Genomic DNA, 16,090 nt, shown 5'->3' with positions numbered 1-16,090 from the left:
TTATGCAGTCTCAGATCTATTTGCAGGACAGACATCCCAGCTCATGAAGTTTATACAAGTAACTCAAAAAATGCTACTCAACAGTTTGCTGCACAAAGCAAATATTACACCTCAAGGATCTTGATCTAGGAGGGGATTATCTGCTGTTACTAATCAAAGCTTGATTTTAGAAGAAGCTAACTACTTAGCTAGGTAGCTAACTAGCTACTAAATTAGCTAATCAACTGCAGAGCATGTAGCACATTTTAGGCAGTTGCCTTTTGTTGGTTTATTTTGTAACTTTTTTTTTAAAAACACAATGTTTTGGGGCCCATCCCTCTTCGGAGGACAGAAATAAACATGGTTTTTACAGCGTTTTCTTTTGTTGTTCCATGAACTTTCTGCACACATTTTACATTCATGGCACTTTTTTTTCTTTTTACTGTTTGTTACACAGCAAGAATAAAGTAATTTAGATATGTTGATTTACATTATATCTAGATAGATATCACTTACAACATTATACACCATGTTTTTCAGTCATAACTATTATAGAACATGAGCTTTTAAACCCATCCCCTCAGACAGTTAACTTTAATAGCTATAAGATATCTATCTAGCAGAGATTTAGTTGTGAATTCCATCCTGTAATTAGATCACATGCTGCACAACAGCAGTGAGTGACTCACGACCTCTCATAGTTGTGCGCTTGGGGGGGGACTACCGGTAAGCTTCAGAATGAAAAATGTCACAGGTGAAATGAAGAACGCAATCTTTTGTCTCCTAACATATTGCACAAGTTGTGACTACAGGCATTTTACTTAAAGTAGCTACAAATATTCACATTTTTATAAAAAAAACTTCAAATAGTTTTACGGGGTATTGGAGAAAAAAAACATCCAGTGGCTATTTCCAAATACCCACGGTATACCACCCACGGTATACCACCCACGGTATACCACCCAAGCCTACTTTTAAACCACGTCATTGTGACAATCTAGTTTATAAACAACTTGCAACAAGCTTATCACCTTTGTCGTATAGACAGGGACCGAGCCTTCCATTAAAGTCTAGGGCTCTGGGCGGAGCAGTACTGGAGTCCTTTTTGTGTTTTTATGCAAGCTACATGCTTGTCCATAATCAATCATGCAAAGAATATTTCCCCGTAGATGTGTTTTTCCGAAGAACATTGGCCTGTAGGTTAATCCCAAAGTGACGAGGCTGTAAACGTTTTTATATATATGAACAGGGGTATAATTTTAGATTTGAACTGTGATGTAACCAAACTAACAATGTAACAGTGGGGGGGGGGGGGAGGGGGGTCAATAAAACGAGACGGTCTTTTTTTGAAAGTATTTGGCGTTAGTGTGATGAATGTTCTGCGTTGGTTGCGGCCGCGTGTGATATGGGTGGTTGGACGTCGTCCGTGCTGTTTTTTTCACTAGTGTTGCTCGGTACTAGAACATGGGAAAAAAAACAGTTCGGTACTAGAATTTGTCGCTTTCGGTTACTTCTATCAAACGTGTCTGACGTCTAATGATTGAGAGAGGATCTAGTCTGTCTATCAACGCAGCTGATGTCCCCATTTTATAGCGTGAGAACACCTGCCTGCTCCACTTACTCATTGGGAGTCATCATGTGAGAGTCTGGTCTGCATCATGTTAGCTCCCCACTCACTGGGAGACTGGGCAGCATCATGTTAGCTCCCCGCTCACTGGGAGTCTGGTCTGCATCATGTTAGCTCCCCACTCACTGGGCGTCTGGTCTGCATCATGTTAGCTCCCCACTCACTGGGAGACTGGGCAGCATCATGTTAGCTCCCCACTCACTGGGCGTCTGGGCAGCATCATGTTAGCTCACCACTCACTGGGAGACTGGGCAGCATCATGTTAGCTCCCCACTCACTGGGCAGCATCATGTTAGCTCCCCACTCACTGGGCGTCTGGGCAGCATCATGTTAGCTCCCCACTCACTGGGCGTCTGGGCAGCATCATGTTAGCTCCCCGCTCACTGGGCGTCTGGGCAGCATCATGTTAGCTCCCCGCTCACTGGGCGTCTGGGCAGCATCATGTTAGCCACTCCTCATGCTGGCTCTAGCCTGTTCTGAGGAACCACTGAACCCACTGGGAGTCTGGGCAGCATCATGTTAGCTCCCCACTCACTGGGAGTCTGGGCAGCATCATGCTGGCTCTAGCCTGTCCTGAGGAACCACTGAACTCCCTGGGAGTCTGGGCTGTCACCACTTATGGTGCGCGTAAGTTAACACACTTGAATAATGCGACACTGCGTGTAGAAATGTTGAAACTGTTCTACTGTTCCCAAAACAACGTCTAGAACACTTTTACAATGCAATAAGGTATCAGTCGCTTCAAGCTTTTGTAGGCTAACTTTCCTGGCTAGCTCACAGCTGAAACCGACATCAATTCACTACCCTACCTTGTCTGTGATCACCATAATGCAAAAAAATATTGCTGATTTTTACAAAGCTGATTGTCACCATAAACGTTTCACTTCGTCTCTCCCAGTCAAGATCATCTTTGCTGAAGCCTCTGCCTTTGTGTGTGTTAATGAAGTCATAGGTCTTAAAGAGACAGCACACACTTTTATAAAAGAAGAGATTGCTTCATATAAGCAAATGTTGTTGATCAGTACAATAAAATAAGTCTTAAATGGAAGGGAACATTTGTTTAAAAACCTGTAGCCGAATGAAATCAGCCATAACATGCTCTAACTCAATGCATTCACACTCCTATTGAATATGCATTCACCTGTATTGTGAATAGACCTAGGCGACATCTTGATTTACCCAGTTTATCAATTGAGATTTACCTTTTTCAAATAAATTATTACCATTTTGGTAAAGGAAAATACATAAAGTCAAATTGATTTGTATGATTGATACATTTTAATGCATACGTTTCAAATGTAATGATATTGAGCTTCAAAAGATCTGTCTGTAGCAAGCCATTCTGTGACTTTGGCTGAGTCTCTTCTTTTTTGTTTATGCCGTGGTATCGTGACGGTATCGCCATACTGAACCTGGTATGTTGCCTTCTAAAGAGAGGGCATGTTACTGGGTCGTGTGTGGCTCAGTTTGTGGACCACGGCACTTGCAAGTACCAGGGCTGTGGGTTTCAATTTCTGCTGGTGTCACCTGGTACTGGGGGGAAAAAAAACATTTTAAGCAACGAATTTCTCATAAGTTGCTTTGGATAAAAGCATCTGCTAAATGGCTTATACAGTGGGGGGAAAAAAGTATTTAGTCAGCCACCAATTGTGCAAGTTCTCCCACTTAAAGATGAGAGAGGCCTGTAATTTTCATCATAGGTACACGTCAACTATGACAGACAAAATGAGGGAAAAAAAATCCAGAAAATCACATTGTAGGATTTTTAATGAATTTATTTGCAAATTATGGTGGAAAATAAGTATTTGGTCAATAACAAAAGTTTCTCAATAGTTTGTTATATACCCTTTGTTGGCAATGACACAGGTCAAAACGTTTTCTGTAAGTCTTCACAAGGTTTTCACACACTGTTGCTGTTATTTTGGCCCATTCCTCCATGCAGATCTCCTCTAGAGCAGTGATGTTTTGGGGCTGTCGCTGGGCAACACGGACTTTCAACTCCCTCCAAAGATTTTCTATGGGGTTGAGATCTGGAGACTGGCTAGGCCACTCCAGGACCTTGAAATGCTTCTTACGAAGCCACTCCTTCGTTGCCCGGGCGGTGTGTTTGGGATCATTGTCATGCTGAAAGACCCAGCCACGTTTCATCTTCAATGCCCTTGCTGATGGAAGGAGGTTTTCACTCAAAATCTCACGATACATGGCCCCATTCATTCTTTCCTTTACACGGATCAGTCGTCCTGGTCCCTTTGCAGAAAAACAGCCCCAAAGCATGATGTTTCCACCCCCATGCTTCACAGTAGGTATGGTGTTCTTTGGATGCAACTCAGCATTCTTTGTCCTCCAAACACGACGAGTTGAGTTTTTACCAAAAAGTTATATTTTGGTTTCATCTGACCATATGACATTCTCCCAATCCTCTTCTGGATCATCCAAATGCACTCTAGCAAACTTCAGACGGGCCTGGACATGTACTGGCTTAAGCAGGGGGACACGTCTGGCACTGCAGGATTTGAGTCCCTGGCGGCGTAGTGTGTTACTGATGGTAGGCTTTGTTACTTTGGTCCCAGCTCTCTGCAGGTCATTCACTAGGTCCCCCCGTGTGGTTCTGGGATTTTTGCTCACCGTTCTTGTGATCATTTTGACCCCACGGGGTGAGATCTTGCGTGGAGCCCCAGATCGAGGGAGATTATCAGTGGTCTTGTATGTCTTCCATTTCCTAATAATTTCTCCCACAGTTGATTTCTTCAAACCAAGCTGCTTACCTATTGCAGATTCAGTCTTCCCAGCCTGGTGCAGGTCTACAATTTTGTTTCTGGTGTCCTTTGACAGCTCTTTGGTCTTGGCCATAGTGGAGTTTGGAGTGTGACTGTTTGAGGTTGTGGACAGGTGTCTTTTTTATACTGATAACAAGTTCAAACAGGTGCCATTAATACAGGTAACGAGTGGAGGACAGAGGAGCCTCTTAAAGAAGAAGTTACAGGTCTGTGAGAGCCAGAAATCTTGCTTGTTTGTAGGTGACCAAATACTTATTTTCCACCATAATTTGCAAATAAAATCATAAAAAATCCTACAATGTGATTTTCTGGATTTTTTTTCTTCAATTTGTCTGTCATAGTTGACGTGTACCTATGATGAAAATTACAGGCCTCTCTCATCTTTTTAAGTGGGAGAACTTGGACCATTGGTGGCTGACTAAATACTTTACCCCCCCACTGTATCTGAGTGTGAAGTGGTGTGATCTTTCTCTGGTCCTGTAGAAACTTGGAGGTAAACCCAGGATGGATATGGTGAGTTAAGGACACGACCCGCTGGCTAGCTTGGTTTAGCCCGACCCGCTGGCTAGCTTGGTTTATCTCTGTTGCTGCTGGCTAGCTTGGTTTATCTCTGTTGCTGCTGGCTAGCTTGGTTTAGCCCGACCCGCTGGCTAGCTTGGTTTATCTCTGTTGCTGCTGGCTAGCTTGGTTTATCTCTGTTGCTGCTGGCTAGCTTGGTTTATCTCTGTGTTGCCGCTGGCTAGCTTGGTTTATCTCTGTTGCTGCTGGCTAGCTTGGTTTATCTCTGTTGCTGCTGGCTAGCTTGGTTTATCTCTGTTGCTGCTGGCTAGCTTGGTTTATCTCTGTTGCTGCTGGCTAGCTTGGTTTATCTCTGTTGCTGCTGGCTAGCTTGGTTTATCTCTGTTGCTGCTGGCTAGCTTGGTTTATCTCTGTTGCTGCTGGCTAGCTTGGTTTATCTCTGTTGCTGCTGGCTAGCTTGGTTTATCTCTGTTGCTGCTGGCTAGCTTGGTTTATCTCTGTTGCTGCTGGCTAGCTTGGTTTATCTCTGTTGCTGCTGGCTAGCTTGGTTTATCTCTGTTGCTGCTGGCTAGCTTGGTTTATCTCTGTTGCTGCTGGCTAGCTTGGTTTATCTCTGTTGCTGCTGGCTAGCTTGGTTTATCTCTCTGTTGCTGCTGGCTAGCTTGGTTTATCTCTGTTGCTGCTGGCTAGCTTGGTTTATCTCTGTTGCTGCTGGCTAGCTTGGTTTATCTCTGTTGCTGCTGGCTAGCTTGGTTTATCTCTGTTGCTGCTGGCTAGCTTGGTTTATCTCTCTGTTGCTGCTGGCTAGCTTGGTTTATCTCTGTTGCTGCTGGCTAGCTTGGTTTATCTCTGTTGCTGCTGGCTAGCTTGGTTTATCTCTGTTGCTGCTGGCTAGCTTGGTTTATCTCTGTTGCTGCTGGCTAGCTTGGTTTATCTCTGTTGCTGCTGGCTAGCTTGGTTTATCTCTGTTGCTGCTGGCTAGCTTGGTTTATCTCTGTGTGTTGCTGCTGGCTAGCTTGGTTTATCTCTGTGTGTTGCTGCTGGCTAGCTTGGTTTATCTCTGTGTTGCTGCTGGCTAGCTTGGTTTATCTCTGTTGCTGCTGGCTAGCTTGGTTTATCTCTGTGTGTTGCTGCTGGCTAGCTTGGTTTATCTCTGTGTGTTGCTGCTGGCTAGCTTGGTTTATCTCTGTGTGTTGCTGCTGGCTAGCTTGGTTTATCTCTGTGTGTTGCTGCTGGCTAGCTTGGTTTATCTCTGTGTGTTGCTGCTGGCTAGCTTGGTTTATCTCTGTGTGTTGCTGCTGGCTAGCTTGGTTTATCTCTGTGTGTTGCTGCTGGCTAGCTTGGTTTATCTCTGTTGCTGCTGGCTAGCTTGGTTTATCTCTGTTGCTGCTGGCTAGCTTGGTTTATCTCTGTTGCTGCTGGCTAGCTTGGTTTATCTCTGTTGCTGCTGGCTAGCTTGGTTTATCTCTGTTGCTGCTGGCTAGCTTGGTTTATCTCTGTTGCTGCTGGCTAGCTTGGTTTAGCCCGACCCGCTGGCTAGCTTGGTTTATCTCTGTTGCTGCTGGCTAGCTTGGTTTAGCCCGACCCGCTGGCTAGCTTGGTTTATCTCTGTGTGTTGCTGCTGGCTAGCTTGGTTTATCTCTGTTGCTGCTGGCTAGCTTGGTTTATCTCTGTTGCTGCTGGCTAGCTTGGTTTATCTCTGTTGCTGCTGGCTAGCTTGGTTTATCTCTGTTGCTGCTGGCTAGCTTGGTTTATCTCTGTTGCTGCTGGCTAGCTTGGTTTATCTCTGTTGCTGCTGGCTAGCTTGGTTTATCTCTGTTGCTGCTGGCTAGCTTGGTTTATCTCTGTTGCTGCTGGCTAGCTTGGTTTATCTCTGTTGCTGCTGGCTAGCTTGGTTTATCTCTGTTGCTGCTGGCTAGCTTGGTTTATCTCTGTTGCTGCTGGCTAGCTTGGTTTAGCCCGACCCGCTGGCTAGCTTGGTTTATCTCTGTTGCTGCTGGCTAGCTTGGTTTAGCCCGACCCGCTGGCTAGCTTGGTTTATCTCTGTTGCTGCTGGCTAGCTTGGTTTAGCCCGACCCGCTGGCTAGCTTGGTTTATCTCTGTGTGTTGCTGCTGGCTAGCTTGGTTTATCTCTGTGTGTTGCTGCTGGCTAGCTTGGTTTATCTCTGTGTGTTGCTGCTGGCTAGCTTGGTTTATCTCTGTTGCTGCTGGCTAGCTTGGTTTATCTCTGTTGCTGCTGGCTAGCTTGGTTTATCTCTGTTGCTGCTGGCTAGCTTGGTTTAGCCCGACCCGCTGGCTAGCTTGGTTTATCTCTGTTGCTGCTGGCTAGCTTGGTTTAGCCCGACCCGCTGGCTAGCTTGGTTTATCTCTGTTGCTGCTGGCTAGCTTGGTTTAGCCCGACCCGCTGGCTAGCTTGGTTTATCTCTCTGTTGCTGCTGGCTAGCTTGGTTTATCTCTGTTGCTGCTGGCTAGCTTGGTTTATCTCTGTTGCTGCTGGCTAGCTTGGTTTATCTCTGTTGCTGCTGGCTAGCTTGGTTTATCTCTGTTGCTGCTGGCTAGCTTGGTTTATCTCTGTTGCTGCTGGCTAGCTTGGTTTAGCCCGACCCGCTGGCTAGCTTGGTTTATCTCTGTTGCTGCTGGCTAGCTTGGTTTATCTCTGTTGCTGCTGGCTAGCTTGGTTTATCTCTGTTGCTGCTGGCTAGCTTGGTTTATCTCTGTTGCTGCTGGCTAGCTTGGTTTAGCCCGACCCGCTGGCTAGCTTGGTTTATCTCTGTTGCTGCTGGCTAGCTTGGTTTAGCCCGACCCGCTGGCTAGCTTGGTTTATCTCTCTGTTGCTGCTGGCTAGCTTGGTTTATCTCTGTTGCTGCTGGCTAGCTTGGTTTATCTCTGTTGCTGCTGGCTAGCTTGGTTTATCTCTGTTGCTGCTGGCTAGCTTGGTTTATCTCTGTTGCTGCTGGCTAGCTTGGTTTAGCCCGACCCGCTGGCTAGCTTGGTTTATCTCTGTTGCTGCTGGCTAGCTTGGTTTAGCCCGACCCGCTGGCTAGCTTGGTTTATCTCTGTGTGTTGCTGCTGGCTAGCTTGGTTTATCTCTGTTGCTGCTGGCTAGCTTGGTTTATCTCTGTTGCTGCTGGCTAGCTTGGTTTAGCCCGACCCGCTGGCTAGCTTGGTTTATCTCTGTTGCTGCTGGCTAGCTTGGTTTATCTCTGTTGCTGCTGGCTAGCTTGGTTTATCTCTGTTGCTGCTGGCTAGCTAGGTTTATCTCTGTTGCTGCTGGCTAGCTTGGTTTATCTCTGTTGCTGCTGGCTAGCTTGGTTTATCTCTGTTGCTGCTGGCTAGCTTGGTTTATCTCTGTTGCTGCTGGCTAGCTTGGTTTATCTCTGTTGCTGCTGGCTAGCTTGGTTTATCTCTGTTTCTGCTGGCTAGCTTGGTTTATCTCTGTTGCTGCTGGCTAGCTTGGTTTATCTCTGTTGCTGCTGGCTAGCTTGGTTTAGCCCGACCCGCTGGCTAGCTTGGTTTATCTCTGTGTGTTGCTGCTGGCTAGCTTGGTTTATCTCTGTTGCTGCTGGCTAGCTTGGTTTATCTCTGTTGCTGCTGGCTAGCTTGGTTTATCTCTGTTGCTGCTGGCTAGCTTGGTTTATCTCTCTGTTGCTGCTGGCTAGCTTGGTTTATCTCTCTGTTGCTGCTGGCTAGCTTGGTTTATCTCTGTTGCTGCTGGCTAGCTTGGTTTATCTCTGTTGCTGCTGGCTAGCTTGGTTTATCTCTGTTGCTGCTGGCTAGCTTGGTTTATCTCTGTTGCTGCTGGCTAGCTTGGTTTATCTCTGTTGCTGCTGGCTAGCTTGGTTTATCTCTCTGTTGCTGCTGGCTAGCTTGGTTTATCTCTGTTGCTGCTGGCTAGCTTGGTTTATCTCTGTTGCTGCTGGCTAGCTTGGTTTATCTCTGTTGCTGCTGGCTAGCTTGGTTTATCTCTGTTGCTGCTGGCTAGCTTGGTTTAGCCCGACCCGCTGGCTAGCTTGGTTTATCTCTGTGTGTTGCTGCTGGCTAGCTTGGTTTATCTCTGTTGCTGCTGGCTAGCTTGGTTTAGCCCGACCCGCTGGCTAGCTTGGTTTATCTCTGTGTGTTGCTGCTGGCTAGCTTGGTTTATCTCTGTTGCTGCTGGCTAGCTTGGTTTATCTCTGTTGCTGCTGGCTAGCTTGGTTTATCTCTGTTGCTGCTGGCTAGCTTGGTTTATCTCTCTGTTGCTGCTGGCTAGCTTGGTTTATCTCTGTTGCTGCTGGCTAGCTTGGTTTATCTCTGTTGCTGCTGGCTAGCTTGGTTTATCTCTGTTGCTGCTGGCTAGCTTGGTTTATCTCTGTTGCTGCTGGCTAGCTTGGTTTAGCCCGACCCGCTGGCTAGCTTGGTTTATCTCTGTTGCTGCTGGCTAGCTTGGTTTAGCCCGACCCGCTGGCTAGCTTGGTTTATCTCTGTGTGTTGCTGCTGGCTAGCTTGGTTTATCTCTGTTGCTGCTGGCTAGCTTGGTTTATATCTGTGTGTTGCTGCTGGCTAGCTTGGTTTATCTCTGTTGCTGCTGGCTAGCTTGGTTTATCTGTGTGTGTTGCTGCTGGCTAGCTTGGTTTATCTCTGTGTGTTGCTGCTGGCTAGCTTGGTTTATCTCTGTTGCTGCTGGCTAGCTTGGTTTATCTCTGTTGCTGCTGGCTAGCTTGGTTTATCTCTGTTGCTGCTGGCTAGCTTGGTTTATCTCTGTTGCTGCTGGCTAGCTTGGTTTATCTCTGTTGCTGCTGGCTAGCTTGGTTTATCTCTGTTGCTGCTGGCTAGCTTGGTTTATCTCTGCTGCTGCTGGCTAGCTTGGTTTATCTCTGTTGCTGCTGGCTAGCTTGGTTTATCTCTGTTGCTGCTGGCTAGCTTGGTTTATCTCTGTTGCTGCTGGCTAGCTTGGTTTATCTCTGTTGCTGCTGGCTAGCTTGGTTTATCTGTTGCTGCTGGCTAGCTTGGTTTATCTGTTGCTGCTGGCTAGCTTGGTTTATCTGTTGCTGCTGGCTAGCTTGGTTTATCTCTGTGTGTTGCTGCTGGCTAGCTTGGTTTATCTCTGTGTGTTGCTGCTGGCTAGCTTGGTTTATCTCTGTGTGTTGCTGCTGGCTAGCTTGGTTTATCTCTGTGTGTTGCTGCTGGCTAGCTTGGTTTATCTGTTGCTGCTGGCTAGCTTGGTTTATCTGTTGCTGCTGGCTAGCTTGGTTTATCTCTGTGTGTTGCTGCTGGCTAGCTTGGTTTATCTCTGTTGCTGCTGGCTAGCTTGGTTTATCTCTGTGTGTTGCTGCTGGCTAGCTTGGTTTATCTCTGTGTGTTGCTGCTGGCTAGCTTGGTTTATCTCTGTGTGTTGCTGCTGGCTAGCTTGGTTTATCTCTGTGTGTTGCTGCTGGCTAGCTTGGTTTATCTCTGTTGCTGCTGGCTAGCTTGGTTTATCTCTGTTGCTGCTGGCTAGCTTGGTTTATCTCTGTGTGTTGCTGCTGGCTAGCTTGGTTTATCTCTGTGTGTTGCTGCTGGCTAGCTAGGTTTATCTCTGTGTGTTGCTGCTGGCTAGCTTGGTTTATCTCTGTTGCTGCTGGCTAGCTTGGTTTATCTCTGTTGCTGCTGGCTAGCTTGGTTTATCTCTGTTGCTGCTGGCTAGCTTGGTTTATCTCTGTGTGTTGCTGCTGGCTAGCTTGGTTTATCTCTGTGTGTTGCTGCTGGCTAGCTTGGTTTATCTCTGTGTGTTGCTGCTGGCTAGCTTGGTTTATCTCTGTGTGTTGCTGCTGGCTAGCTTGGTTTATCTCTGTTGCTGCTGGCTAGCTTGGTTTATCTCTGTTGCTGCTGGCTAGCTTGGTTTATCTCTGTTGCTGCTGGCTAGCTTGGTTTATCTCTGTTGCTGCTGGCTAGCTTGGTTTATCTCTGTTGCTGCTGGCTAGCTTGGTTTATCTCTGTGTGTTGCTGCTGGCTAGCTTGGTTTATCTCTGTTGCTGCTGGCTAGCTTGGTTTATCTCTGTTGCTGCTGGCTAGCTTGGTTTATCTCTGTTGCTGCTGGCTAGCTTGGTTTATCTCTGTTGCTGCTGGCTAGCTTGGTTTATCTCTGTTGCTGCTGGCTAGCTTGGTTTATCTCTGTTGCTGCTGGCTAGCTTGGTTTATCTCTGTTGCTGCTGGCTAGCTTGGTTTATCTGTTGCTGCTGGCTAGCTTGGTTTATCTGTTGCTGCTGGCTAGCTTGGTTTATCTGTTGCTGCTGGCTAGCTTGGTTTATCTCTGTGTGTTGCTGCTGGCTAGCTTGGTTTATCTCTGTGTGTTGCTGCTGGCTAGCTTGGTTTATCTCTGTGTGTTGCTGCTGGCTAGCTTGGTTTATCTCTGTGTGTTGCTGCTGGCTAGCTTGGTTTATCTCTGTGTGTTGCTGCTGGCTAGCTTGGTTTATCTGTTGCTGCTGGCTAGCTTGGTTTATCTGTTGCTGCTGGCTAGCTTGGTTTATCTCTGTGTGTTGCTGCTGGCTAGCTTGGTTTATCTCTGTTGCTGCTGGCTAGCTTGGTTTATCTCTGTTGCTGCTGGCTAGCTTGGTTTATCTCTGTTGCTGCTGGCTAGCTTGGTTTGCTTGTTGTGCCATGGTGGTGCTGCTGGAATGTTGGAGAACATAATATACTATGAAATCCTGATCATCAACCTGCAGCTCTGTCTCTCTCTCGCTCTCTACCTACTACTACAGGAGCAAGTCGTTGAATGACATTAGGCGGTTCCCGTCGGCCACGGTAGTGTTGCGCCAGGTCTCTGAGGGTGGCGTGGAGCTAAGCCCCAGCGCCGTGAGCCAGGACCAGCTGCAGAGGGTCAGAGCCCGGGTCCAGGAGAGTGAGGTCAAGTGGCACAGCGTGAGTCCACTCACACACACACACACACACTCACACACACACTCACACACGTCCATTACCTGTAGCATCCAGACCAGTTTATCTACTCACCTGTCCCGTTTCACACGTCCATTACCTGTACCATCCAGACCAGTTTATCTACTCACCTGTCCCGTTTCACACGTCCATTACCTGTACCATCCAGACCAGTTTATCTACTCACCTGTCCCGTTTCACATGTCCATTACCTGTACCATCCAGACCAGTTTATCTCCTCACCTGTCCCGTTTCACACGTCCATTACCTGTACCATCCAGACCAGTTTATCTCCTCACCTGTCCCGTTTCACACGTCCATTACCTGTACCATCCAGACCAGTTTATCTCCTCACCTGTCCCGTTTCACACGTCCATTACCTGTACCATCCAGACCAGTTTATCTCCTCACCTGTCCCGTTTCACACGTCCATTACCTGTACCATCCAGACCAGTTTATCTCCTCACCTGTCCCGTTTCACACGTCCATTACCTGTACCATCCAGACCAGTTTATCTCCTTACCTGTCCCGTTTCACACGTCCATTACCTGTACCATCCAGACCAGTTTATCTCCTCACCTGTCCCGTTTCACACGTCCATTACCTGTACCATCCAGACCAGTTTATCTCCTCACCTGTCCCGTTTCACACGTCCATTACCTGTACCATCCAGACCAGTTTATCTCCTAACCTGTCCCGTTTCACACGTCCATTACCTGTACCATCCAGACCAGTTTATCTCCTCACCTGTCCCGTTTCTCATCACCATCTGACTGAAATTCCCATTAACAGCTGTGTTCAACCTGTGGCCCCCATTTAACAGCTGTGTTCAACCTGTGGCCCCCATTAACAGCTGTGTTCAACCTGTGGCCCCCATTAACAGCTGTGTTCAACCTGTGGCCCCTATTAACAGCTGTGTTCAACCTGTGGCCCCCATTAACAGCTGTGATCAACCTGTGGCCCCCATTAACAGCTGTGATCAAATCACAATGAAGCCTGACCCTGACCTCTTGTGTATTGTTTAAAACCACACCCTGGATGTCTTCACTGGGTTAATTGTTGTTTAAAACCACACACCCTGGATGTCTTCACTGGGTTAATTGTTGTTTAAAACCACACCCCCTGGATGTCTTCACCTGGGTTAATTGTTGTTTAAAACCACACCCCCTGGATGTCTTCACCTGGGTTAATTGTTGTTTAAAACCACACCCTGGATGTCTTCACTGGGTTCATTGTTGTTTAAAACCACACACCCTGGATGTCTTCACTGGGTTAATTGTTGTTTAAAACCACACACCCTGGATGTCTTCACTGGGTTCATTGTTGTTTAAAACCACACCCCCTGGATGTCTTCACTGGGTTCATTGTTGTTTAAAACCACACACCCTGGATGTCTTCTGGGTTAATTGTTGTTTAAAACCACACACCCTGGATGTCTTCACTGGATTCATTGTTGTTTAAAACCACACACCCTGGATGTCTTCACTGGGTTAATTGTTTAAAACCACACACCCTGGATGTCTTCACTGGGTTCATTGTTGTTTAAAACCACACACCCTGGATGTCTTCACTGGGTTCATTGTTGTTTAAAACCACACACCCTGGATGTCTTCACTGGGTTCATTGTTGTTTAAAACCACACCCCCTGGATGTCTCCACTGGGTTAATTGTTGTTTAAAACCACACACCCTGGATGTCTTCACTGGGTTAATTGTTGTTTAAAACCACACCCTGGATGTCTTCACTGGGTTAATTGTTGTTTAAAACCACACCCTGGATGTCTTCACTGGGTTAATTGTTTAAAACCACACCCTAGATGTCTTCACTGGGTTCATTGTTTCTGCTCCAAATGAATTGAACTTGTAAAAGACTTCCCTGTGAGTGTGGGTTTGATCCTTCCAACCCAGTTGGGACTATGGAGTTAACACCAGTTGCTGTCTCTGTCGTGATTCACTGTTTTTGAAGTGTTTTCCCCCACTGATGCCTCTGTCAGGACCTGACCAAGTGGAAGCTCCGTCGGTGCAGGTCTAACTTTGACCTGCGGAGGAAGATCCAGGAGAGGGACAACAACGTCCTGATGGCCAACGCAGGGGTCGTTACAGTCGGGACATTCAGGAGCCTGCAAGAGGACAGGTAGGGGGAAGGACACGGAGACAGACTTTTTAAATAACTTTGGAGTGGTACCATTTGTGTGTCTGTGTGTGTGGATGCCTGCCTGCCCATTGACCACTCCTCCTGTCTCCTGTCATATGGTACCACTCCTCCTCCTCTCTCCTGTCATATGGTACCACTCCTCCTCCTCTCTCCTGTCATATGGTACCACTCCTCCTCTCTCCTGTCATATGGTACCACTCCTCCTCCTCTCTCCTGTCATATGGTACCACTCCTCCTCCTCTCTCCTGTCATATGGTACCACTCCTCCTCCTCTCTCCTGTCATATGGTACCACTCCTCCTCTCTCCTGTCATATGGTACCACTCCTCCTCTCTCCTGTCATATGGTACCACTCCTCCTCTCTCCTGTCATATGGTACCACTCCTCCTCTCTCCTGTCATATGGTACCACTCCTCCTCTCTCCTGTCATATGGTACCACTCCTCCTCCTGTCTCCTGTCATATGGTACCACTCCTCCTCTCTCCTGTCATATGGTACCACTCCTCCTCCTCTCTCCTGTCATATGGTACCACTCCTCCTCCTCTCTCCTGTCATATGGTACCACTCCTCCTCTCTCCTGTCATATGGTACCACTCCTCCTCTCTCCTGTCATATGGTACCACTCCTCCTCCTCTCTCCTGTCATATGGTACCACTCCTCCTCCTCTCTCCTGTCATATGGTACCACTCCTCCTCCTCTCTCCTGTCATATGGTACCACTCCTCCTCCTCTCTCCTGTCATATGGTACCACTCCTCCTCCTCTCTCCTGTCATATGGTACCACTCCTCCTCCTCTCTCCTGTCATATGGTACCACTCCTCCTCCTCTCTCCTGTCATATGGTACCACTCCTCCTCCTCTCTCCTGTCATATGGTACCACTCCTCCTCCTCTCTCCTGTCATATGGTACCACTCCTCCTCCTCTCTCCTGTCATATGGTACCACTCCTCCTCCTCTCTCCTGTCATATGGTACCACTCCTCCTCCTCTCTCCTGTCATATGGTACCACTCCTCCTCCTCTCTCCTGTCATATGGTACCACTCCTCCTCCTCTCTCCTGTCATATGGTACCACTCCTCCTCCTCTCTCCTGTCATATGGTACCACTCCTCCTCCTCTCTCCTGTCATATGGTACCACTCCTCCTCCTCTCTCCTGTCATATGGTACCACTCCTCCTCCTCTCTCCTGTCATATGGTACCACTCCTCCTCCTCTCTCCTGTCATATGGTACCACTCCTCCTCCTCTCTCCTGTCATATGGTACCACTCCTCCTCTCTCCTGTCATATGGTACCAGTCCTCCTCCTCTCTCCTGTCATATGGTACCACTCCTCCTCCTCTCTCCTGTCATATGGTACCACTCCTCCTCCTCTCTCCTGTCATATGGTACCACTCCTCCTCTCTCCTGTCATATGGTACCACTCCTCCTCCTCTCTCCTGTCATATGGTACCACTCCTCCTCTCTCCTGTCATATGGTACCACTCCTCCTCCTCTCTCCTGTCATATGGTACCACTCCTCCTCCTCTCTCCTGTCATATGGTACCACTCCTCCTCCTCTCTCCTGTCATATGGTACCACTCCTCCTCCTCTCTCCTGTCATATGGTACCACTCCTCCTCCTCTCTCCTGTCATATGGTACCACTCCTCCTCCTCTCTCCTGTCATATGGTACCACTCCTCCTCCTCTCTCCTGTCATATGGTACCACTCCTCCTCTCTCCTGTCATATGGTACCACTCCTCCTCCTCTCTCCTGTCATATGGTACCACTCCTCCTCCTCTCTCCTGTCATATGGTACCACTCCTCCTCCTCTCTCCTGCCATATGGTACCACTCCTCCTCCTCTCTCCTGCCATATGGTACCACTCCTCCTCCTCTCTCCTGTCATATGGTACCACTCCTCCTCTCTCCTGTCATATGGTACCACTCCTCCTCCTCTCTCCTGTCATATGGTACCACTCCTCCTCCTCTCTCCTGTCATATGGTACCACTCCTCCTGTCATATGGTACCACTCCTCCTCCTCTCTCCTGTCATATGGTACCACTCCTCCTCCTCTCTCCTGTCATATGGTACCACTCCTCCTCCTCTCTCCTGTCATATGGTACCACTCCTCCTCCTCTCTCCTGTCATATGGTACCACTCCTCCTCCT

This window comes from Coregonus lavaretus (assembly GCF_964263955.1).
Source record: "Coregonus lavaretus genome assembly, contig: HAP1_SCAFFOLD_885, whole genome shotgun sequence".
NCBI classification, from domain to species: Eukaryota; Metazoa; Chordata; class Actinopteri; order Salmoniformes; family Salmonidae; genus Coregonus; species Coregonus lavaretus.
This window is presented reverse-complemented; position numbering follows the sequence as displayed.